Source organism: Moschus berezovskii, chromosome 24, assembly GCF_049115385.1.
Source record: "Moschus berezovskii isolate FMDL1 chromosome 24, NW_MosBer_1.0, whole genome shotgun sequence".
NCBI classification, from domain to species: Eukaryota; Metazoa; Chordata; class Mammalia; order Artiodactyla; family Moschidae; genus Moschus; species Moschus berezovskii.
Genome location: NC_142483.1, coordinates 23,027,990 through 23,052,728, shown reverse-complemented (window position 1 = coordinate 23,052,728; position 24,739 = coordinate 23,027,990). Strand labels below are relative to the sequence as shown.

Genomic DNA, 24,739 nt, shown 5'->3' with positions numbered 1-24,739 from the left:
TTCCAAGAAGATAACAAGGAAGCCATCATCTTAAAGACTCTCCCCCAGTTTTAGAGAAATGCTTGATAAATCAACTCCTAAAACATTATTTCCTCTATATGAAGGGGGAAAAAAAAAGGCAAGGCTTGTATGCTGCTGCTGCTGCTGCTGCTAAGTCACTTCAGTCGTGTCCGACTCTGTGTGACCCCATAGACGGAAGCCCACCAGGCTCCCCCTTCCCTGGGATTCTCCAGGCAAGAACACTGGAGTGGGTTGCCATTTCCTTCTACTAAATGCCAATAATTCAACGTCACCAAGGAATTAAAAATATGGTTCCAAGAATGGTAAGAACCATGCAAAAATGTGTCAAACTATTCATTGCTTATGTGCAAAGAAATTAAAGCTTCCAGAAAGGCAGCTTTATTTAAAGAGAAGCTACAAGAAAAATAAAGATAAATCTTCCCTGTGATTAAAAAGATTCTGTTGCCCTCTTGCACACATCATTTTACCATTCTCATTGATGCCTGTGAAAACAAATTAATCAGATTCATTCATGCCTCTGCTCATTCCATAAATACTCAACTGCTTCCTATTTGACAGCACTTGGTCAGACCTAGGAGACAGCTGGGAATAGGTCAGACCAGGTCCCTGCAGTGTGAATTGGTGTTGTTCTCAACACCAACTTGTCTGAGTATCATAGTTTTTCTGTTCTGTAATCCTTTCTGTTAGGCCTCTCTTTCATGCGCGAAATTCACTGGTACAGCTGCTTTTTCTGGTCAGAATTGGGCAGGGTTAGATGTGTAAGGGAACCCTAGGGGAGGAAACGGAAGGGTTGACTGCTGGTTAATTACTTCTACTCCTAATATCTCTTAATGTTAACAAAGGTCTGTTCTGTTTAAAACAGATGAGGTGCAGTTTGTTCCCGCTGGGAAACATTAAAGTATTTCAAGTTTGTTTTGACTGTTAAAGTATTTCAAGTTCGTTTCTGACCTAATGGGCAACACTTTCACAGGAAAGTTTTATGCATTCTCTTATCTCAGTTTTGCTTCTTCAGACTTCATAGTTTCACTCCTTGTCCTTCCAGAGGAAACTGGTCAACATACCTGAACAAAGAACTCAGAGCTCACTTACCAAAACCATATGCAAACAGATGTGGTTGGCAGATAACACCCTGCGCACAGCCACAGTTCAGAGTGATGCCTCGAGTTCAAAACCCATGTCTCCCCAGTTGTTTGTGTGTTTGGTTTCTAGAGAACTTCTACAGTAAAAGGTCAGGCAAATGTTTAAAATACAACATAACAACAATAGCCATCTTGTCACACGATTATGGAGAACTCACTAAACCAGACAGTGTGCTAAGTGCTCCACATGCTTTACATTACATAATCCCCACAACAACCCAGTGGTATAGGTACTATTATTAGCCCAAGTTTACAAATGAGGAAACATTTGTGTGGAAGGATTAAGTAACTGGCCCAAGATCACACAGTTGGCAAGAGGTGGGGCTGGGGTTAAAGGTTAAATCTAGTTGACTCCAGAGCACAGTCCCTAACCAGCATGCAACGACATGTTACAGGTCACAGAGCTTCAGTTCTTGCTCCAACAAGTATTAACTGGGGGTCCTAGTAGAGTCACCTCTGAGGAAGATTAAATAAGTAACAAACAGAATCAGTCCTTAGAGAACTGACAGAACTGCTTACACCATGAGAACTGTTTCCTTTAAGACACTTGTCTGGGTTATTCACATACAAAAGCACACTTTACACACACTACTACTCAAAATTCACGACTGGCTTAACAAAATCCAATTACTCTAAACTACAGTGAATAAAAGTTATAATGGAAATAATTTTAGTGGGCTGGGGGTGGAATTCAGATATGTTCAATTGAGGGAAAGTGCATTCAACTGTATTTTTAAAAGACTAACATGACAATCCACGCTTTCTCCCTGCATTCAGCACATTAGGAAGCACTTTAGACAACAAGGGGAAAGAAATATATGTGCTCATAAATGGAAACTAACAGAAACTATAGTTTTCCCCCCAACTAAGCATCTGGTCTATTTTATTTGAGGTAACATATTTCTGTCCTCCCACATTTTAGAAAAACAGCCGACACACTGCCTTACTCACATCTACGCTTATCAGTAATGACACGGCCGTATCTCTCCAAACAGTTGGTTAATTAATTTGTACCCCCATCTCTGGCAGCCTGCCTATGCAACTGAACAGCAAAAATAATTACACTAGCTAAAGAGGGAAAATTTCCACTCTTCTTGTGATTTCTTATCGTAGGGCCTGTTCCCTTTCTTTACATGGGTTTGAGTTGCAAAACACTCGCAAATCAGATTAAGGTCACTACAAAATGATGATGTTTCCATTCTTCACTACTTCAGCATGAACCATCAATTGGGAATGAAAGGGGCAGAGGAGAAAACTGAGCCACCAGTCAAAGGCACAAAGTATGGGCTGAGCAGAATTGTGAATGAAGAAATAGCTGGCTCGATTCCAGAGAGACCTTCATCTCTTTCATCATGTGAAATCTGACATATCAACAAATATTTACCTAGAACCTACCACAGGCAGTCCCCTTCTTTCCTACCCAAAACCATACATGAGAAAGTCAAACAGAGGAGATCAGTGGAATCCGCTACTGAGCACCACAAGCCACAAAATTTCTAATTAGGGATCACCATTGAAAGACTGTCTACAAGGGTAGAGTTCCAGCTCCTCTAAGGTAAACACAAAGTCCTTGATCTGCTTAAGCCCACCTGAGTCGTTGCTTTTTGCATGCCTAGTGATCTTCATCTGTCTCAACTGTGATGGTGGAGGGTACCATTTTAAGAGAGGAATCTGCTGGTTAGTCTTTCAGTTCCACTTAAAAATCATCCCTGAAAATTTCTCAGACACCACATGGAGCCCAACCAGTAAGTCCTACACAGTCAGTTATGTCACTGATGTCAGAACAGATGGCTGTTTCTACCAGATTAAACAGTTGGCTAGTGTTTAGGGACCTTCTTGTATGGAAAAATCCAAGTAATTAAACACCACAATCACAGGACAATCAGATGCTTACACCGTGAGACACTTGCAGGAACTGTGACCAAATAAAGGAAAGCAATCAATATTCCCTAATACTCTATTTACTATATTCAAAGCATTCTTTCAGGATGCTGAAGATACAGCAGTGAGCAAAACCCTATTCTCATGGAACTTATGTCTGTGCTGATTCACATTTCCTACTTCAAACACATTTCAGGTTAACATGCACTGAATGACTAGTGAAATTCACCACGCCATTATTCTCTTTTGTACCATCACATAGTAGAATTCACATAACTTAGAAAGCACTTCGGAGAAGGCAATGGCAAGGCACTCCAGTACTCTTGCCTAGAAAATCCCATGGATGGAGGAGCCTGGTAGGCTGCAGTCCATGGGGTCGCTAAGGGTCGGACATGACTGAGTGACTTCACTTTCACTTTCACACATTGGAGAAGGAAATGGCAACCCACTCCAGTGTTCTTGCCTGGAGAATCCCAGGGACAGGGGAGCCTGGTGGGCTTCTGTCTATGGGGTCACACAGAGTCGGACACGACTGAAGTGACTTAGCAGCAGTAGCAGAAAGCACTTATGATGCAACCCTCCTGTCAAAGTTTGAGACATCTGTTTTTTACCACCAGTGCTGGAAAACTAGTTCATTCTGTATATTCATCCTTACAGTACGCAAAAATACAGTAAAGCCTCAACCACTCAGACTGCTGCAAGGACACAATAGGGGCTACTGAAACAACAACAACAACACTGCTGGTACCGAGGCTGCAATGGTTTTTGTCCTGAGCTGTGAAAGGTCCAAAACCACATGAAAGGCAGTCTAAGAGCATCATCACAGAACAGAGGAAAGTGCAAGCTGTTCAAACGTTGGAGACTATGTTTGAGGCACCGTGCTGCATACTGGAAGAAATGGCAAATAAGACAGCCTCTACCCATAAAGAGGTTCCAATCTAGTTGCAAAGCCCATACACACACAGAAATACCACAGTCCTTTATTTCAAAGCTGCCATCAAGTGTGTGTGAATGCCAGCCTTTGGGGAAGAATAAAAAAACGTACCCTATGACTTCATAATCCATTCCGAGTTCAGGAAATGAAACACAATAAAAACAGGCATCGTGGAATCAAGCACAGGCATTAAGAGCTACTCTGGCACGTCGTGGGTGCCACTGTGCAACACGAGTGAAACTCAGGACGGGGAAGGAGGGCCCCTCTTGGTAGCTGGCCCCAAAGAATTCGGTTACCCTAGTGAAACAAGAATCACCAAGAAGCCTCCTCACGTGATTTCCACAGAAGGAGCTAGCACTCCTCCAACTCCCTAACACCAGCAACACCAACACGCATTCACACATTCACACATTTATCACACACCTCCTATGCATTAACACTGAGGAACATTTCTACATGCCAAGCACTGAATAAGGGGCTTTAGAGTAATGGTCCTTGGGGACCCTGGCGAAGTTTGGAGACGTTCTTTGTGACAACTGGAGGGGGCAGTGCTGCTGGCATCCAGCGGTAGAGGCCACATGCTCCTAAATGTCCTATAAGGCACAGGACATCCCCTTATAACAAAGAATGATCTGATCCCAAATGTCAGCTGAGAAACCCTGCGCCTTCAAAACGACCCTATGGGAGAAACACTATTCTGATCCATACCCACCTGTGAGGCAGCTGAGTCAGGAGGTGTTGCAGAACTTTCCCAAGGTCATCAGAGATGCTACAGAACAGGGACTGTAACCCAGAAAATACTATGCTGTGCAACAAGCATTAGTACCCTGCACAATTCCTGATGTGATTACAGAAACCCAGAGAAGAAGTGCTTAAAACACTGGGTCACCAGGGCATAATACTCATTCACCCCTCTTCCCGCAGTTCCCATCCAAAAGTACTCCCTTTCTGCCCCTCACCCAGGCTGTCTCTCACCAGTGCTCCCTTATCAGATATAAGAAGGTGGTTTTCAGGCTTTCCCAGCTCCTAGAGGAATTAGCCTTTGGCATCTCAATATGAATTTAGTATTGACCACTGGCTGCAAAGAAGTTAAGGCAATTGATGATTCTGAAAACACGGATGAGTATCAGTAACTTTTTAAGCACTAAATCTATGAAAGAATTCTGAACTTTTTAATGAAAAACTTTTAAAAAACATTGTTTTAGGAAAACTGATGGTAATATGTCAAATACAGGAGGAAAAAAAAAAGTAAACTAGGCGCTCCCTCCAGTAGGCACCTGGGAGGCATTGACTTCATCATCCTCTCAGCAGCAAGCATTACCCTCTCCCTGGAAAGGTCATCTAACCAACTACGTTGTGTAAATTTATTTCAATACCCAATAAAGAATATCACCTTATCAAGAAGGAGAACAAGGGAGATTATCAATCACAGGGAAATTATAGTTCCTCTTTTTCTGTGAAAGAAAAATAGTTTATAGACTACAGTCGCTTAACATTCTGTTCTGTATTCAACCCCAAACCTTGTTATGAAGTGTTCACTCATTGTGGACTTTCTTAAGGGAGGTGGAAAACAGCTTCTGCCTTTGTTTGAGACTGCAGAGGCCAGGGCTTACAGAGCAGATGAAGAAAGCCAACAGTAATGTGGCAAAATCTGTTCCCTGGATTTTGTGTAGAATAAAGAGTGAATATCTTAGGTGAATCTCAGATGATGAACCTTACTGTTAACTGGAAGCCTACAACTAATTCTTCCTTTAACAACAATTTGAATATCACACTGCATTTTCAATCACAGAGCTCTAAATGTCTACAGGACAGAAGAATGCAATTTCAACAGCCCAAAACATGGGGAGGAGCAACACAGGGAAAACAGCCGGATTCCACCAGTTCCTTAAGGAGAGACAAACTTTGAGAGAAGAAACTGCACCCTCAAGCCATCAACATACTTTTCTCACCTAGATGGACTAACAATTGAAAAGCTTTCTTGGAGGGCACTTCGGCAGTAGCTACTTAAACATACTCCATTCATCTATTTATCAAAAAAAAAAGAACAAGGAAATAAAAAACTTGACCAGTGCTAAGAAGCTTGTAGAAGTACTTCAAATGTGGCACGGTTGGTAAAAACAGAAAAACTGTCAACAGACGTGTCCATCTAGAAAGGTTGGATTTACACAACCATTCTATTGTTTCCCTCTATTTTTCTGCACTGATCGCTGAGGAAGGCTTTCTTATCTCTCCTTGCTGTTCTTTGGAACTCAGCATTCAAATGGGAGTATCTTTCCTTTTCTCCTTTGCCTTTTGCTTCTCTTTTCATAGCTGTTTGTAAGGCCTCCACAGACAACCATTTTGCCTTTTTGATTTCTTTTCCCTGGGGATGGTCTTGATCACTGCCTCCTGTACAATGTCACAAACTTCTGATCATAGTTCTTCAGGCACTCTATCAGATCTAATCCCTTGAATCTATTTCTCACTTCCACTGTATAATCATAAGGGACTGATTTAGGTCACACCTGGATGGTCTAGTGGTTTTCCCCACTTTCTTCAATTTAAGTCGGAATTTGGCAATAAGGAGTTCATGATCTGAGCCACAGTCAGCTCCTGGTCTTGTTTTTGATGACTATATAGAGCTTCAGCATCTTTGGCTGCAAAGAATATAATCAATCTGATTTCAGTATTGACCATCTGGTGATGTTCGTGTGTAGGGTCTTCTCTTGTGTTGCTGGAAGAGGGTGTTTGCTATGACCAGTGCGTTCTCTTGGCAAAACTCTGTTACCCTTTGCCCTGATTTGTTCTGTACTCCAAGACCAAATTTGCCTGTTACTCCAGCTATCTCTTGACTTCCTACTTTTGCATTCCAGTCCCCTATAATGAAGAGGACATCTTTTTTGGGTGTTAGTTCTAGAAGGTCTTATAGGTCTTCACAGAACCATTCAACTTCAGCTTCTTCAGCATTACTGGTTGGGGCATAGATTTGGATTACTGTGATACTGAATGGTTTGCCTTGGAAGCGAACAGAGATCATTCTGTCATTTTTGAGACTGAACCCAAGAATTGCATTTTGGACTATTTCGTTGACTTCTTCGAAGGAATTCTTGCCCACAGTAGTAGATATAATGGTCATTTGAGTTAAACTTGCCCATTCCAGTCCACTGTAGTTCAATGATTCCTAAAGTGTCGATGTTCATGCTTGCCATCTCCTGTTTGACCACTTTCAATTTACCTTGATTCATGGACCTAATATTCCAGGTTCCTATGCAATACTGTTCTTTACAGCACTGGACTTTACTTCCATCACCAGTCACATTCACAACTGGGTGCTGTTTTTGCTTTGGCTTTCGTCTCTTCATTCTTTCTGGAGTTATTTCTCCACTCTTCTCCAGTAGCATAGTGGGCATCTACCGACCTAGGGAGTTCATCTTTCAGTGTCATATCTTTTTGCCTTTTCATACTACTCATGAGAGTTCCAAAGAAACATCTACTTCTGCTTTATTGACTATGCCAAAGCCTTTGACTGTGTGGATCACAACAAACTGTGGGAAAATCTTAAAGAGATGGGAACACCAGACCACCTTACCTGCTTCCTGAGAAATCTGTATGCAGGTCAAGAAGCAACAGTTAAAACTAGACATGGAACAACAGACTGGTTCCAAATAGGGAAAGGAGTACATCAAGCCTGTACACTGTCACCCTGCTTATTTAACTTATATGCAGAATACATCATGTTAAATGCCGGGCTGGATGAATCACAAGCTGGAATCAAGATTGCTGGGAGAAATATCAATAACCTCAGATACACAGATGACACCACCCTTATGGCAGAAAGTTGAAGAACTAAAGAGCCTCTTGATGAAAGTGAAAGAAGAGAGTGAAAAAGCTGGCTTAAAACTCAACATTCAGATAGTCAAGATCATGGCATCTGGTCCCATCACTTCATGGCAAATAGATGGAGAAACAATGGAAACAGTGAGAGACTATTTTTTGGGGGTTCCAAAATCACTGCAGATGGTGACTACAGGCATGAAATTAAAAGACGCTTTGTTGTTGGAAGAAAAGCTATAACCAATCTACACAGTACATTAAAAAGCAGAGACATTACTCTGACAACAAAGGTCTGTCTAGTTAAAGCTATGGTTTTTACAGTAGTCACGTATAGATGTGAGAGCCAGACTATAAAGAAAGCTGAGCATCGAAGAATTGATGCTTTTGAACTGTGTTGTTAGAGAAGACCCTTGAGAGTCCCTTGGACTACAAGGAGATCCAACCAGTCCATCCTAAAAGAGATCAGTCCTGAATATTCATTGGAAAGACTGATGCTAAAGCTGAAACTCCAATATTTTGGCCACCCGATGCGAAGAATGGACTCATTTGAAAAGACTCTGATGCTGGAAAAGATTGAAGGCAGAAGGAGAAGGGGACGACAGAGGATGAGATGGTTGGATGGCATCATCAACTCAATGGACATTGAATTTGAGCAAGCTCTGACAGCTGGTGATGAGGAGTCACAGAGAGTCAGACATGACTGAAGTGACTACACAACCATAGTATATTCATAATACAAAATACTATGCACTAGTTTAAAGAAACCCAAGCAGAATTATATGCAATGACATGGGGAGATGTCCTTGCGGATGAACCCAAAAAGCACACGGCAGACATAAAGCCAGCCCAGGGGTCCAGGAAGTTTGCCTGGAAGAACTGATGCTGAAGCTTGAACCTGAGAGATGAAGGTCAGTGTTCCTTCTGTTGGGGAAGAGGGTTAGGGGAAACAAGAAAGAAGGAGAGGGGTGGGTGTCTGGGCAAAGGCGACAGTGTCCCCACAGAGGAGCAACACAGAATCTGGAGGGAGGAGTGGAGTAGCTGGGTTGACCCCAGGCAAACAGAACCTTATTCAGCAGTCATCATGGTTTCAGCTTCACACTGACAGCAAGAGGAATCAGTGAAGTCAGTTACTCAAGAGACCATCATCTAAGTCATAATGAACACTATTAGGTGTGAATTTCACACAGATCACTGTGGCTGCCACTTCATGTTCATGTCTGTCCCACACTTCTCCTTGATTTATAAACAGGTTCAGGAATAAGACTTCAGTCAGGATTTGCATCACTCTGTCTATCTGAAATAATGCAGCTCCACAAGAAATGGCCATCTTCTTAGGCTGGCCCACTTATGGCTCTTCACCTTTAATGGAGCCAGAATACTATAAGCTTCTAAGGAAAATTATATTAATAGAAAACAATACTGCCGTGAAAGCATTAACTAAGCAAAACATTTAGAGACTCAATGGGAGTTTTTAAAAATTATGTATCTTGAATATTGGAACTGGAACACAAAACCTGCTTAAACTACAAAGAAAATAATAATGGAGACATTCTAAGATCTTATAAAAATGAGTTTGGGTACTTTCATTGGTGATGCTGAATACTATTGGATTATGAAGGTCTTTGAACACCTGCTGAAATGTGTATTGTGTCTCTCTAGAAAACCATACTTAACGCAACTATAGACAATATTCTGCACAAACCTATGAAGGGGTTCAAGGACTATGCACTGCTCAAATAAGCCCTGTTTGAGAAGCTCTGACTCCAAAGACCAGATATTAGTTCTGCGTGTGTCTATTTCCACTTCTACACTCAAGGCTTTTCTTCCCTGACATTGGCTTATCACAGTCACTATTTACATCTAGCACCCATGTCATGATGTAAGATAAGAGACATTAAAAGAAAGCAAGATTTAATGTGAATTATTTTCCTGAAATAAGACTTAGAGGGGTGCGGGGTCACTTCAAAGAAGGTATGAATATACAAAGGACTTCCCTGGTGGCTCAGACGGTAAAGAGTTTGCCTGCAATGTGGCAGACCCAGGTTCGATCCCGGGGTCAGGAAGATCTCCTGGAGAAAGGAATGGCAACCCACTCCAGTATTCTTGCCAGGACAATTCTATGGACAGAGGAGCCTGGCAGGCTACATACTGTCCATGGGGTTGCAAAGGGTTGCGCATGACTGAATGACTAACACTTTCACAAAGGAGACTCCCTAAACTGAAGATATACAGCCAAGAGCACTGGAAACAAAGCAAAAGCAAAAAAAAAAGGCAACGATGTATATTCTTTCTGAAGAGCGGGCAAAAAGGCTTCACGGAAGAAGGAACCCTGACCAGGTCTGTCTGTCACTGGCCTCACAGGCAAGGGAGGAGACCTGCTTTCAGCAGCAAGAGAAAGTCCATGAGCGCCCTCTCTGATATTCAGGGACTTTTTATCAAGGCCAGACACCCAATAAAAACTGATCCTACACATGAGTATCCGCAGGTTCAGTTCAGTTCAGTGGCTCAGTCGTGTCCGACTCTCCGCGACCCCATGAATCACAGCACGCCAGGCCTCCCTGTCCATCACCAACTCCCGGAGTTCACTCAAACTCATGTCCATCGAGTTGGTGATGCCATCCAGCCATCTCATTCTCTGTCGTCCCCATCTCCTCTGGCCCTCAATCCTTCCCAGCATCAGAGTCTTTTCCAGTGAGTCAACTCATCGCATGAGGTGGCCAAAGTATTGGAGTAGTGTCCACAGGTACCACTCACCAAACCTTTGTCGGAGCTCAGTTACAACTATTCCCTCCTTTTGCAGAGGTTGCTCGTAAGGAAGATCAGCAGTAGAAACAAGAAGTTAGAACTTCCACCATGCATTCCATTGATTCCCGAGCTCTCTAGACCCCAGCTTCTCTTTAACACCTCACAGTTCTTTGCAACGGCACCACTCTACTGTCTGAGCCTCATAAGACACTCAACAGCCAGACTGAACAAAATCTACGAGCAAGCCTTTACTATATCTCCACAGAAGCAGCCTTAGAAGTTGGTACAGAGGTTCTAAAGCAACAGGGGCATGTTAGAACCACCCCTAATTTTAAGTTGTGGGTTTGATAAAGATCCAGTACTTTTCTTCTACCCTGGCTCCTCTCTTCATTTGACAGTGCCCACATACAGACGTAATTACGGCCAAGGACTTCCAGGGAAAGCTGTGGAGGGGCTGCACGCACAGGGATCTTATTACGAGACATTTTCATCAGGCAAATAAGAACCTGAGTGATGATGCCAAACCAACTGCTTGCAAGACATATTCCCCACTTACTCCTTAATTACCTTTTCATAAAGCTGACAGCATTTAAACATTTCTTGGGGATTTGAGAGTAAAACAGAAAAACTTGTCATCTTTTTAAACGGAAGGAAAAGCTGTCTCTGAACAGGGGACTGCTGAATTTTACCGAAATGAGACACTGAAGTCTGACCTCTCCAGTGTGACCCACACTCCTCGAAAACCATTGAAATATACATTAAGACCTAAGAAATCCTAAATTACACTCAATTTAGTCGTAACCATTTCAAATGATTCCTGCCAGACGCTCTTGAGCCAGTAATTCCCAGTTGCCATGGATGGATGGGATGCCTCTCAGTCATCTCCCCATGACATTTCAGGCGCTTCACCGACAGCAGGCTGCGTGAGCCCACTGTGTGCAGAGAGGCCAGCATGCTGTGAGAGGCTCCACAGCCAAGACGAGCAGGCTGGCCGGCCTTTGAGCCAACTCCCATTTGCCTCGTGCCAACTGTGCACACACAGGAGGCAAGTCCACTGTAATGCAATACGACCAGAGCAGAGAGAAATAAGTGACGCAAAGTTTTGTTTTTGAAACCTATTTCCCTTTCTGGGGAAGCACCACCATCAAGACAGAGATGGGGAGAAAAAGATTCTAAAAATCCCATCCCATGACCCAGAGGGAGGATAAGGGAAGGAGGGAGGTGGGAGGGGGTTCGGGAGGGGGAACTCATGTACACCCGGGGTGGATTCATGTCAATGTATGGCAAAACCAACCAATATAATACTGTAAAATAATTAGCCTCCAATAAAAATTAAAAAATAAATTAAAAAAATAAAAATCCCATTCAAATAAAATTGGTATGCAAACCCCATTGCCATCAGGATTCAACATATCTTCTTAAATCTTAAGCACCATCTATCGAATTCTTATTTTTACAGAAGCTGTTTTTATTTCAGAATTACTAGTGAAAAGAAACAAGAATCTCTGTGAAATTTCTATAAGATCTTGATAAATACTAGTATTTCCTAACTTTACCCAGCACTTAATGAATACTAGAGCTTACCAACTTTACTAATCTATCTGGAGGGTTTGGCTTTTAGTCGATTAAAAAAAAAAAAAAAATCAGTTGTTTTACTTGTTACCCTGCCATAATTCTGTTCAATGAGAAGATTATGATTCATGGATAGATTATAAACTCACAGAACACAGATTATTATCAGCAACAGCCACCAGCTTTTAAGAAAACATCTACCAAACACAAGATCTTTTAAAGGAACAGTCACTGCAGCTGCCAGTTAACAATGAAAAGCTCATGAGACATGGGCTTAGTGAGATAAGAGGAATAGAAAGTGAAGCACACAAAGTCTGCAGTAAACTCTGAGCCTGTCCCCAGGACAGTGGTGCTTCAGAGAGACAGAAAAAGGCCTAGAAACAGGAATAAAGGGAAGGCAGAAAATAAATTTCCTATTCAGAGGCTGAAAAAAGCACAGAGTTTATCCTGGGAAAGAAAACCCCAGTGATGTAACAGGAGGATTCGGGCACGTTGTCATTTCTTCATACACAACCAGTCATTCTAAAACCAAAACCATTTCTCTCTTCACAGCATATTGTTCCTCAACCAAAAAGCGGGTGCTGGAATACTGGGAATGAAGATGAACAGGGGTCTATCGAACTTCATAATCAACAGGGGAGTGAAATGCTATTGCAGCGACCACCACCAAGCAGAGGCTGAAGACCATCATCAGTGGTTATTCTGTACTGCTTTTCCCCTTTAGGTCAAATCTGCAAAGTCAGCCGAGGCTTATATAAAAACTGGCCATAACTCCTTCTACCCAGCATTCATACCCCAAATCTAACAGTAACGACTCATCTTAGTATCAGTGATGGCTTACTCTGTATCAATATGATACTAACAGGTATTTTTTGAGAAGGGTCACAAAGCAACAGTGATGTAGAGGATTCCTTCATGAGGATGATATACCTGACTTAAGGAAGAGGTGAGGGCTAAGGGAGCGGAAAGAGCCCATGCAAAGGTTCAGAAGCTGGGAAGAGCCCAGCATGCAAGAACTGGAAGGCAGCCATGCGCCTCGGGCCCAGAGGAGAGCAGAAGTTGGTACTGGCCGGCCTGGCAGAGGCCAGACCCAGCAGGGCCGGTGGGCCGAAGTGAAGGGGTCTGGATTTTCAATGTGCTATGAGGCCCTTGAGTGATCTGCCTCCCCAGCTCCCTCCCAGGCCCTCAGCTGCTGACTTCTGTGGCCTCACTCCCTCCACTCATGCTCCTCCAGCGACCCTGGCCCCTGCGTTCTTCAGCCTTTCAGCACCCTCTCCCACCACTGCCCTCGGACTCGCTGTTCCTTCTCTTCTGCCCTAGGCTCATCCACCACGTTCACGTGACTCAAGCCTTCATACCCTCAAAGTCTTGTTCAGAAAGCTCCTTCTCACCCTATTTTTTTTCCAACCTATTTTAAACTGTACACCTCCAACATAATCCTTTCCTAGACCACCCATCACCAACTAGCATATATATATATTTCACTGTTTTTAAAAAATTGTCTATCTCCAGCACTAAAGTAGAAACTCTGTGAGAATGTTACTATAGAATGTTTACTATTCGTCTGATAATTAGAACCATACCTAGCTCAATGTAGCTGCTCAATAAATACACGCTGACTCAGTGAATGAATGACTACGAAGAGAAACCACTGAAGAGTTTCATGATGGAGAAATGATCCACTTTACACTAGACACCTACATTTTAAAGCCTCATTTCCTCAGTTTATGATTACCTAGACCCTTGAGGATTTCACGTTAAGGAGGGACGCTACAGGACCCATGGCCCCCAACCTGTACTTCAGCCACTGCCAACTCACCATCCATACTATGACCATGACAACCTTTCTGGGCTCACACTCTGAACAAATGCAAAGCTCTTTTCTTCTAAATGCAGTGTGTCTGTGTGTTCTGTGTGTGCACATGCATGCTCAGCCATTCAGTTGTGTCCAACTCTTTGTGACCCTACAGACTGTAGCCCACCAGAGTCCATGGGATTTTCCTGGCAAGAATACTGGACTGAGTTGCCATTTCTTCCTCCACGGGATGTTCCTGACCCAGGGACAGAACCCATGTCTCCCGTGTCTCTTGCATCGGAAGGTGGATTCTTTACTGCTGAACCACGTGGGAAGCCCACAGAAAGAGGCTTCTGAAGATTATATAACTGCCCATTTACTTGGCTGACACCTCCCCACCAGCCCAGTCAAGATACTTTGAGAATAAGACATACAAAATTCTTCTTCCTATCCACTCTCAACTGATAACCTCCTATCTTCTCTTTTACTCCATAAAACGGCAGGAAAGAATTCCCTACCTTATCTTCCCAACTTTCCACATTCTCACCTGCAAGTGATCCACATGCTCCTTCTCTCATTACAAAGGGAACAAGTCTGTGATTCGACCCAGAACTGAATCACTTAGGCTGTAATCCTGTTCACTGCCTTTTCCCATCTCAAGGTATTATCTTCATGATGATCCATTTTTTTCACACGTTACCAATTATTGTTCACTCCTGGATAATTTCCAGTGGCAGACAAATGTGCCCTAATACATCCAAAATAAATAACACGAAACAAAATAAAACAAACCTTCCCTTTTCTGCCTTTATCTATGCCTCCATCCTGCTATTAACTTATTCCTCCATTCTCTTTAAAGCAAAACCATCCGAAGACCTGTGCACACGTGCCCTCTCAACTCCTCCAGCTCTGGTCATCTAACCCCACTAAAAAGGCATCTGGCTCCCCGACTCTCCTGATTAGGGGCACTAACCCCACACTGCCCCAGCCAGAGATCAATTCCCTGGCCTGCCTTTACTTTACTTCACAACAGCAGGGGACCCGGGCCATCACTCCTCACTTACCTGTTTCTTCTCTAGAAGCCTACACACTTCACATTCACCTGGCTTCCCTCCCAGCCTCACTGGAGATTCCTCACCACTCCTGCTGACTCCTCCTTACCCTCACATCCTCTAATTGAGGGCTGAGCCACCAGCTCTCTCCTGTACTTTACTGACCCTCGAACCCGAGAGAGCTCGCCTGTCGCCCAGCTCTCCCTGTCCTCTACACAATGATGACAGATTCGCCCAGCAGCTTCAGCCCAGGCTGCCCCTCCAGCTCAACTGCTGCACGGATGCCGGTGACCTCAAACATTGTGGCCAAAACCAGCTCCTGACCCCAAGTCTCCCCATTTTTCACCGCTCCTCAGCTCATTAGATGGTACCACGCAGCTGTTCACATCTCAGATCCCCATCTTCATTTCCCTCCCTCACCCACATTTGATTCTTCACTAAATCATCAACTCCACCTCCAAAACAAGTCCATGAGAGGACAACCTTTTTGCCTTGCCAGCACATCACCAGGATCTAAGCCCCTATCACCTCTCACCTAGTTGACTGGTCCCTACACCCTCTCCCCAAGCCACTCACCATCCAACTAGATCCACCCACTACCCGGATGAAGCTACTGCCCCGCCCCTCAGCACTCTCTCACTAAAGTACAGATAAATGCAAATTTCTGACCTTGGCCTCTGTGTTTTGGCCTTTGTTAGCCTCATTTCCCTCCACTGTGCTCCATGCTCATCTCAGAGAAGCCACATACCTGCTTTTCCTTGCTCCTCCTTTCAGATGATACAGTGGCCACTTCCTTCTCACCATTCCCACCTCAGCTCCAATGTTAAAGCTTAGAGAAGCCGTCCCTGATCGTGTTAGCCTGACCCCCGCCTCCGCCATCACTAGCCTGCTTTACTGATGTTGCAGCGCTCAATCTCCTTGTAAAGCATTTGTGTACTGGCTGGGCCTCGCTTTACTCAAGGTTAGGGGCTGTTTCTGAAGTCTGTCGCTCCACCCCAGCACCCAGGAGAGAACTGAGCGCTTAGCAGGTTAATTCCATCACCACTTGCTAAGCAACGGCCTGCCCGTCAGGACTGTGCCTTCACTTCCCCGAGTTATACCCTCGGACTCTAACCCCATCAAGAGGCACAGAGAACGTGCCTATCAAATGTCTGAGGGATAAAGCAAATGAACGAAGGCAAAACAGCCAGAGGATTCTCAAGGCAGGAATCACAGCTGGACAAGATGTCCTGAGGCCTGCCCACTCTGACAGGAAGTGAGACGACTAGGCTGACAAAGAGGAGCCCTGCCTGTCACCAAGGGCCCTAAGCAGTTACACGGATGTCCTTGATCAGGTATGAATTGTCCCATGTCCAAATCCTATAACTGAAGATTTACAAACTGGCCTGTAATGAGATTACAGAGAATGATGGCTTTCATATTTCATACTATCATTAGTATAGGAAAAAATTAGTAAAATTATTAGTAAAATCTGTACAATGAATATGTATTAACTTCAATAATACTCCCCCCTCCATCAAAATGTATCTGCAAATATAGTTTCCAAAGAGAACAAGGTCATTTAAATGGAGAACTGTTTCAAATTTAAATGGAAATTTCCAAGCATTGAAAAGGCAATTTTAAAATTCCCTCATCAGACAGAAAACCCCATGACTACCACTAAGCATACACAAAATCTTAAAAGTAGTAGCCTCAGTTATCTCTAACCCATTTCCCAACCTAGGATGACTTTATTCTGGTGGCTGTAACTTACCTTTCTCGCCCACAGAAAGAACTCTGTAAAACATTCCAAGAAGAGACAGCAACTACGGGCTTCCAGGAAAGAAGCAAGCACAGTATTATACAACAGAACAAAGTCAAACCTCACACCGGGCTTCTCTCTGCAAGTCCAAAAAGAGACGACTAACAGCAGCAACACGCAATGTCAGTGTCCACGTCTCATTTTCACTCATGTTCATGAAAGCTGGGAGCTGGGGTTCATTTGCTACGCTCACTCTTGTCCTGAGTGTCCTTAGAAACTCTAAGGTTTCTTCTCACTGCCTACAGACTGCCTGCAAATGAAAAACTAGCATTTCACTTCCTGCTGCTCTCCTGAGAGTCCTGGCTAACCACTTGCTTTGAGGCATGCTCACAACACTGTGCTTTCATGATTGATAAAAATAACAACATTAGCTAGTAATGTTTATTGAACAGTTACTCTGCCAGATAACATACAAAAGGCTGAAACTCTATTACATCATTTCATCTTCCCAGTCACTATGAAGTGCTGCTACAAAGATTCCCATTTCACAGATAAGTCAACTGAGGCCGAGCAAAGCTATGTAAATTCTTCTCAAGTGACTCCTCTAGTGGAGCTAAGATTTGAACCCAGATTGGTTTCACTCTTGACTGGAGTTCTCAGTACAGCCTCTATTTAAAGCTACCATTTACAAGTTTACCACATGGAATCCTATTTTCTCCATCCGTTCCGTTCCGTCACTCAGTAACAGCACACAGAAGCAGGGCTACAAGACAGACACTTAGGGAAACTAACTTAAAGCAGTGATTATCAAATATCAAAATACACAGTGATCTTCAAAAAGCCCACAAGGAAAAGTGGAAAAGAAAGAAAACTCAATGAGTTTTTCCTACACCTAAATTTTCTTCAAATTTAAAGAACTGTCCTTTATTCCAGAACAACAGCCCTCACACTTTTATGATGGTAAAAATTACATATGCTATAATGTCTAATTTTATATATTCTAAAATGCTAGCAACCCTTTGTTTGAGCCCCAATGTATTTTAGAAAATTTCTGGTTTGATATATAAAAGCCTGGGACCACTGGTTAAAAGCATTCCTTTTTTCTAATTGCATTACTGGATTTAGGACTATAGAAAACATCAGTATCACCTGGGATGGGAATATTTCATATGTTTAAGATTACAAATCTAATTGATAATTCCTTTCTCCCTGCCATAAGTTTACATATAAGAGAAAAAGTATTTCATGTTAGCAGGGTCTTTATTACAAAGAGGAACAAGAACATTTAATCTAGTTTTATGTTATGAACGCCTGAAATGCAAAAATCATTCTTCAGCTCATTTATATGATCCCTGCTGTACAAGATGAATATAAATGTAATCCTCTGCCTTCCTCTCAAAAGTATAGTAACTCCAACTGTTAAGTCTACTAACGGGCTTCTTTTTCTTCTTAGAACTTCAATCAAAAATACTTTAATAATCAGATGGGTACATTTATTAGAAATACTGCCATAAACTGTGAATATCAATGTGACTAAAAGCAATCTTGCACTGAAATGCTAATATTTAAACAGTGAAATTTCACTTCTCCTTTTTTTAAAGGATTTTTTAAAAATGGTACAAATCCCAGATGATTGTGTTTGCTATTTGCTGCAACTTTAGCTTTCACCTAATCTTTTTTTAAATCCAATTATTTCTAATGCAAACTGTGCACACCTTCCCTCCCTCTCAAAGAAAAGATTTTAAAAAAGAACTGCTAAACACAACATAGAGAGTGCTGTAAAACACACCAAAGGAAGGGCTCTTGATAGCTTTACTTACAAAAAAAAAAAAAGGTTTCCCCCTTTGGGATAAAAATCAGTATTTCTAGCCAAAAATAATGAAAACAAAGGTCACAGCAGCCTGTGCTGTGGATGCACATCCTGGAATGGGCTCAGCACAGTGACTCTTTGCGATTCCATGGGCTGTAGCTTACCAGGCTCCTCTGTCCATGGAATTTTTCAGGCAAGAGTACTGGAGTGGGTTGCCATTTCCTTCTCCAGGGGATCTTCCCAACAACACAGCAGAGGGTTAAGCAGGTGAGCTTTGGAGTTAGACATATGTGAGTCCCAAGGTCTCTTGCATGCTTTGGGGTCTTGGTGAAGTATCTCAGTTCCCTGGTCCTCAGTTTCCTCATCTGTAAAATGGGGATAATGGTAATACCTGCATCACAGAACAGATGTGAAAAATACATAAGGTAAAACCTATACTGGCACTGAGGAAAAATTCTCACTGAACTTGAATTGTCATCATACATGTAGGAACATTGTAAGATGTGCATAGGAGCAAGCAACATGCTGTTAGGAGGGAAACACTTGACTACATAACAAATAGGTCATACTCAATAATGAAGCATAAATTTCCTATGCTTCGCTCCTAAGATCAGAGTTCACAAGCACTAATCAAAACTTTAAAAGGAGAACATTCAGCTTGGAAGCCTCATCCTGTATGGAAACATGCATGGTCTCCTCTACTGTGAAGTCTTCTGGGTTGAGGAACTCAACATGCACTGTGCCAGCTGTGACACTTCTCAGCAAGCACAAAATCAAAGCTGTGAGATGGAAGGATGTGGGATGCCCTCCTCATTAATCAAAACGTAGATGTGTTTCTGGTTGAATCTGCCTTATAAGTCAAGTTCCAAGGCTTCTCACGGGGCTTCAGCTTCCCAAAGTCAGCTCAAGGGCAGAAATTGTCAAGAATCTGTGCCAGGTCCCTTTTCAAAAATCCCATGAAAGTTCCAGATTCCTTCTCCCAAGGATATATATACTATCCAGGAGCTTAACAGAAGCCAGGCCCCATCCTCACACCCAAAGCTCTGTAAAGCTGAGACAGTAACAGCTCTGCTGATGTCCTATATTTGCATTGCCCAGACACAGGTCTGTGCCCTAGAAAAGAGGCAGGGAGTAACAAAAGTGACAAAAATAGGAACCTTCTTACACAAAACCTTACATCTTCACATGTATCTCTCTCTCTGACTCAATATATTTCTTTAATGTTGAAGTAACTTTTGGTTGAACGGTGTTTGTTTGGTGTTTTTTTTTTTTTTTTTTACTGTTTTTAAGATTCTCTCCCTCAAAACAGAATGTTCAAGGAGTAATAGAATCACATTCTGCAGAAAATGTTTCCCTTCATTAACCAAGAAACCCATTAGAACAAGGATGGCAAACTTTTTCTAAGAGTTAGATGGTTAATTTTGGCCATGGTGGCCTATATGGCCTCAGTCACACCTCCTCAACTCCACAGGTCACTGCACAGAGAAAAAAGCTGCACAGAAAAAAAGTAAGTGCATGAATGGCTGTGGCTATGTTCCAGTGAAACTTTACTCACATACTCTGACATCTGAATTTCACATATTTTCCCACAAATCAGGAACTAAATATCTCCTTTTTAGAGTATGTCAACCACTCAACAATATAAAAAGCATTCTCAGAGGCTTCCCTTGTGGCTCAGTAGTAAAGAATTCACCTGCCAGTGCAGGAGACACAGGTTCCCTGATCCAGGAAGATACCACATGCCACGGAGCAACTAAGCCTGTGTGTCACATTTATTGAGCCTGCACTCTAGAGCCCGGGTGCTGCAACTACTGAAACCTTCACGCCCTAGAGCCCATGCTCCACAGCAAGAGATGCCATCGTATTGAGTAGCCCACATTACCGCAGCTAGAGCAGCCTCCACTCGACACAACTAGAGAAAAGCCTGCACAGCAACGAAGACCCAGCACAGCAAAAATAATATAAATATAGGTAACAAAACTTCTTTAAAAAGAAAAAAAAAAAAAGGATTCTTAGCTAGGCTGCTTTCTGCAGTGATGTACTAAGAAGCCATACTCAGGTCAGGGGAAAGATTCCTTCTTTAGGAGTGTCTCTAGGTCTACCCAGGCCCTCTCACTCCAGGGTTAGTGCAGACTTCATAGGCAGAGAGTTACAAGCAGGAACTGTGAGCAAGGATACTGCCTCCTGGAGCCACAATGCTCATTCACAGAGCATCAAGTGTGGGTGTTCCAACGCCATCATCCGCCCTCCCTGAATGTGTGTGAGTGCAATTTGGAGGCAGTGAACCCAGATCACACTGATTCCTGTCTGAGGCTTACTTTGGGTCTTTACTTAAGGTGTCAGCAGACTGCAAGCCCTGCTGCCTGCAGAACCCTTACAGGGCTCATGGAAGCGTGCCTTGCCTCAAAAGAAGGCACGGAGTGCAGGAAGGCTCCATTTTGCCAGGAGACAAGCTGAAGTCCACGCAAGCATTAAAAAGAAAACCAAAAGAAATAAAGTGTCTGAGACATGTTTCAGTGTGGGGAATGTGGCAGAGATGAAACAAGACTGGGCAGGGACTCATGAGCTGTGGGAAAGACATCAGGAGGCTCATTAAAATACTATCTCTACGTCTGTGTATTTGAAATTGTGTATCAGAAAAGTTGGGGGGGCATTAAGAGAAACCCTAGAGAAAAACAGAGATGCTCTTTATTTCAGAGAGGTTTTATGTCTATAAACACAGTTATTTTAATAGTCCTTCCCACCAAAACTGTTTGTTTTCAGTTACCTGACTATCAACAATTTTTACCCCCAGGAAAGGAAAAGGTGGTACGTTGACTCTCTCTGTGTCCCTAGTTTCTCTTTTTCCTTTGGTACCTAGCTCCCTGCAGGTGTCAACCAACCTCTCTTCCATCTTGATCCAGGCTCAATTAGGTCCCTGTTATTTTGACAGGGAGGTCACCTGTCATCAACTGTGGATATCACTCGAGGTCACCCTCCTCCTCACTCGCCTAAATATCAGTGATAAAAAAGGTGGTGTCTTGCCTGCACTCTTTCTGGAAAAGTGTAAATGGAGTGCTAAACTCAGGTCAGAGACACAGGAAATGCTCAGCAACAGTCCCTGGCCAGAAAGCACATCCCCCCCATAGAAAAGGTACCTTTTTTGAGTCACAACACAATGGAAAGTTGGTCACTTGAACTTTTCAATCTTCCTAGTAGCCCAGTTCATTTATTTCAGGGGCAAATCTTCACTGAACACAAGCAATGTGCAGAAGCTAAATATATCTTGGTCAGTAACAACCCTGTCCTCCAGCAGCCTGCACTCTAATAAAAGAGCCATCACACAACACACACCTTCATATGGTGATAGGAAGAGAGCTTAGACAAACGAAAAATATGGGGTACTTTCATACTGTACAAGAGGTGGGCGTAAGAAAAGTTAGGAATGACTTTCCAAAGAAAACATCCTATTTTCACTATCAACTCCTACAATGTTTTATTTGTAATTTGCTGTCAAGTGAAGGCATTCCATGTTTTTATACTTAAGGATTTAGGTACCAAGCTTAGGTACCAATATGAAAACCTTAATCAGTTACTCATACCAATTAATTTCACCTAAACATAATTAATGTTATTTATACAATTTCAAAAATCACCTTTAAGAAAAAGGTAATTTTCTGCATTTAGTCTTTTGAAAGTTAAAAATGTATTATCCATCTTTTCCCAGTAAAACCAACTGTGCCATAAAATTACACATTTTATGTGTAACAGAACAGCAAGGCAATAAAAATTTGATGATATAAATGAAAAACAGGCTGATCTCTGAAAGATAACTGATATTTTATCCTAACATTTATCTACCTGGGCTAAAAGGAAAACAGGGGGATGATACAGTTGCTAAACCATAAATAATCTCAGTTCCACCTAAGTCAACAGTTCCAACCTCTCCCACAGCATTAACTCTTGGGCAGTCTCATCATGAAGGAATTAGACTAAAAAAACTACAAGAGAGATTCTAACTCAGAAATTTTGAAGGTAAAGATAAGTGAACAATCCTTGAGAATCCAAGAAAAGCTGCGGACACCTGCCTTCATAAGTGGACATAACATACTATTTTGCATACAATTTCAGGGCAACCATACCCCCCTGAAGCCAATTCAAGCTCCAGGTTAAAAATTTCTGACCTAGATAAATACCAAATTAGGAGATCAGGCCTAAGATTATCAGCAGTTGAAAGGGTTGAAAGGAAGTAGTATGTGTGGAGTCATTTTCCATTATCTAATTTAATTTCAACCCTTACAACTTCCAAGAGAAGTAGGTATTATCATCTCCTTTGACAAAGAGGAATTTAGATTCTGAAATGTGAAATGCAATGTTTACCAACTTCAAACCCAGGTTTCTAACTCTTAGGTGCACAATCATAAACTGGAGAATTCAAAAAGTCTGGTCAATATTCCTAAATAACTTCCAAGACAAGGAGTTTCTGACTTAGTGCATCATTCATAGTATCAATTTATCTACATATTTCTTTTCAATTTAACTTTGCTGACAAGAAGAATTAGTAAGAATTTAACTCCAAAACACTTTTTTCTTGGTAGGAGATAATCTCAATCAAAGACCAACAAGGGTAAGTGTCTGATAATTTTAAAATGTATTTTCATGCTTACACAGCTTGACATGAACTATTTGTTAGAAAAACAAAGGCCCACTATCTAAAGTGATAGACATCCTTATACTTATCCCAGAAAATCCACAAAGTCACAAATGAATTGAAAATTGACTGAATTAGAAATTTCAGTCTCTACTTAAAACTGGGAAGCAGCAATTCAGCCATCCTGGCTGCTTTAGCATCTTCTGAATGGTTAGAGCAGCTTAGGAAAAAAATGGTACCTCTAATAGCCACTAATAATTTGACAGGTAAGAAGCACATAGAACCAAATTTATGATCCCTTTGTGCCTCAATACAGGAATTAAGAGGTCCTAGATCTTTTTTGGTAAAATACACTGATGACTATGCCCAAAGAGAAAATAATAAATACAGCAAAAAGTGGGTCCAGGCAACTACATTTGGTTGGTCTCAATCCAGACCAAGTAGTGCAATGAAATACAAACATACTTATTCAACCTCTATAGGGGAATTACCAATAATTAGCACCTTGTTTTCACACAGATTTAGAAACTCTTTATGGGAAATATATCCACACCCAGAGAAGAAAAACTAAGAACAGGAGCAGGTCAGGTCCTCTACTCCAACTGCTTCCAAACAGAGTTACCACCTAGTGATTTAAAATTTTTTAAGCCCAGGCAGGCTGCCAGTTCAACACTAAAACCGGACTAACAACTGATTTTTCCTATTGCAACATCGCCAGCAAGTCCTGTGTTTTCCCTCTCTTTCCTTTGCTCTCAAACAGCAATTCTCATTCGCAAAATCAACTAATTTGCTCTCTAATCTGTTCCAATTGGAAGCTCTCAGAAAGTTGCCACTGGTATTACTCTTCCTCTTAGTGCCAAGAGGCCAACAGAAAGCTAGTTCAAAAAAACCAAAACTGTGAACATGAAGACAAGACAGGCACTAAAAACAAGAAGCGTGGAACACAGTAACAATGGGCCAACTCTGGACTTCAAAATGTTTCACTTGCCAAAGCTGTACCTACTCTTGGGCCCTTGACAATAACAATGTCAAAATAAATGGCCACAGTGAGAAATAAAGTTGCACTGGGAATATAAACTCAATACTTCGGATACCAAACCTCATTCAAGTCCTTGTCCATACTACTATTGAAGGAACAGCTTGAACTCAGTCTAGAGATGACTGGACTCCTTTAGTCCTTTCTGACCACCATGTGATCAGGACCGACACAAGCCTTAGACAGCAAAGGGGACTATTTAAAGAAAAAGAAAAACCTTAAGTAAAAGTCTGCCAGTTTCCAGATATCTTTCATTTAGAGATCCAAGTTTAGTTAGTTATTTCCTTCTACCAAACAGTTTTTATTAAAAACTGACCAATAATTAACTCTGATTTCACTATCTAAGCGCACCAAAGGCTTGTTTCACCAGACAAAATTCTGTGACCCTCCCTGCTCCCCACTGATTTTGACACCTTCATAAAAATACAAAAAAGAAAAAAAATCCATCAACGGCTGCTTGGTTGTGATGATCTTTTTGATGAACCTTTGTAACATAAATCTTATGGAAATAGGCTGTACAGGTAAAGTGCTGTCCTTTTTAAAATTCATTTTTATTGCTGGCAGACA

At 42.1% G+C, this 24,739-nt stretch overlaps 1 protein-coding gene across 4 annotated transcripts in view; it reads right to left on the bottom strand.

Annotated features, from left to right (window-relative positions):
- The window catches only part of ATXN7 (ataxin 7), a 130,681-nt gene that overhangs the window by 59,481 nt on the left and 46,461 nt on the right, over positions 1 to 24,739 (bottom strand). The window lies entirely within an intron of this gene.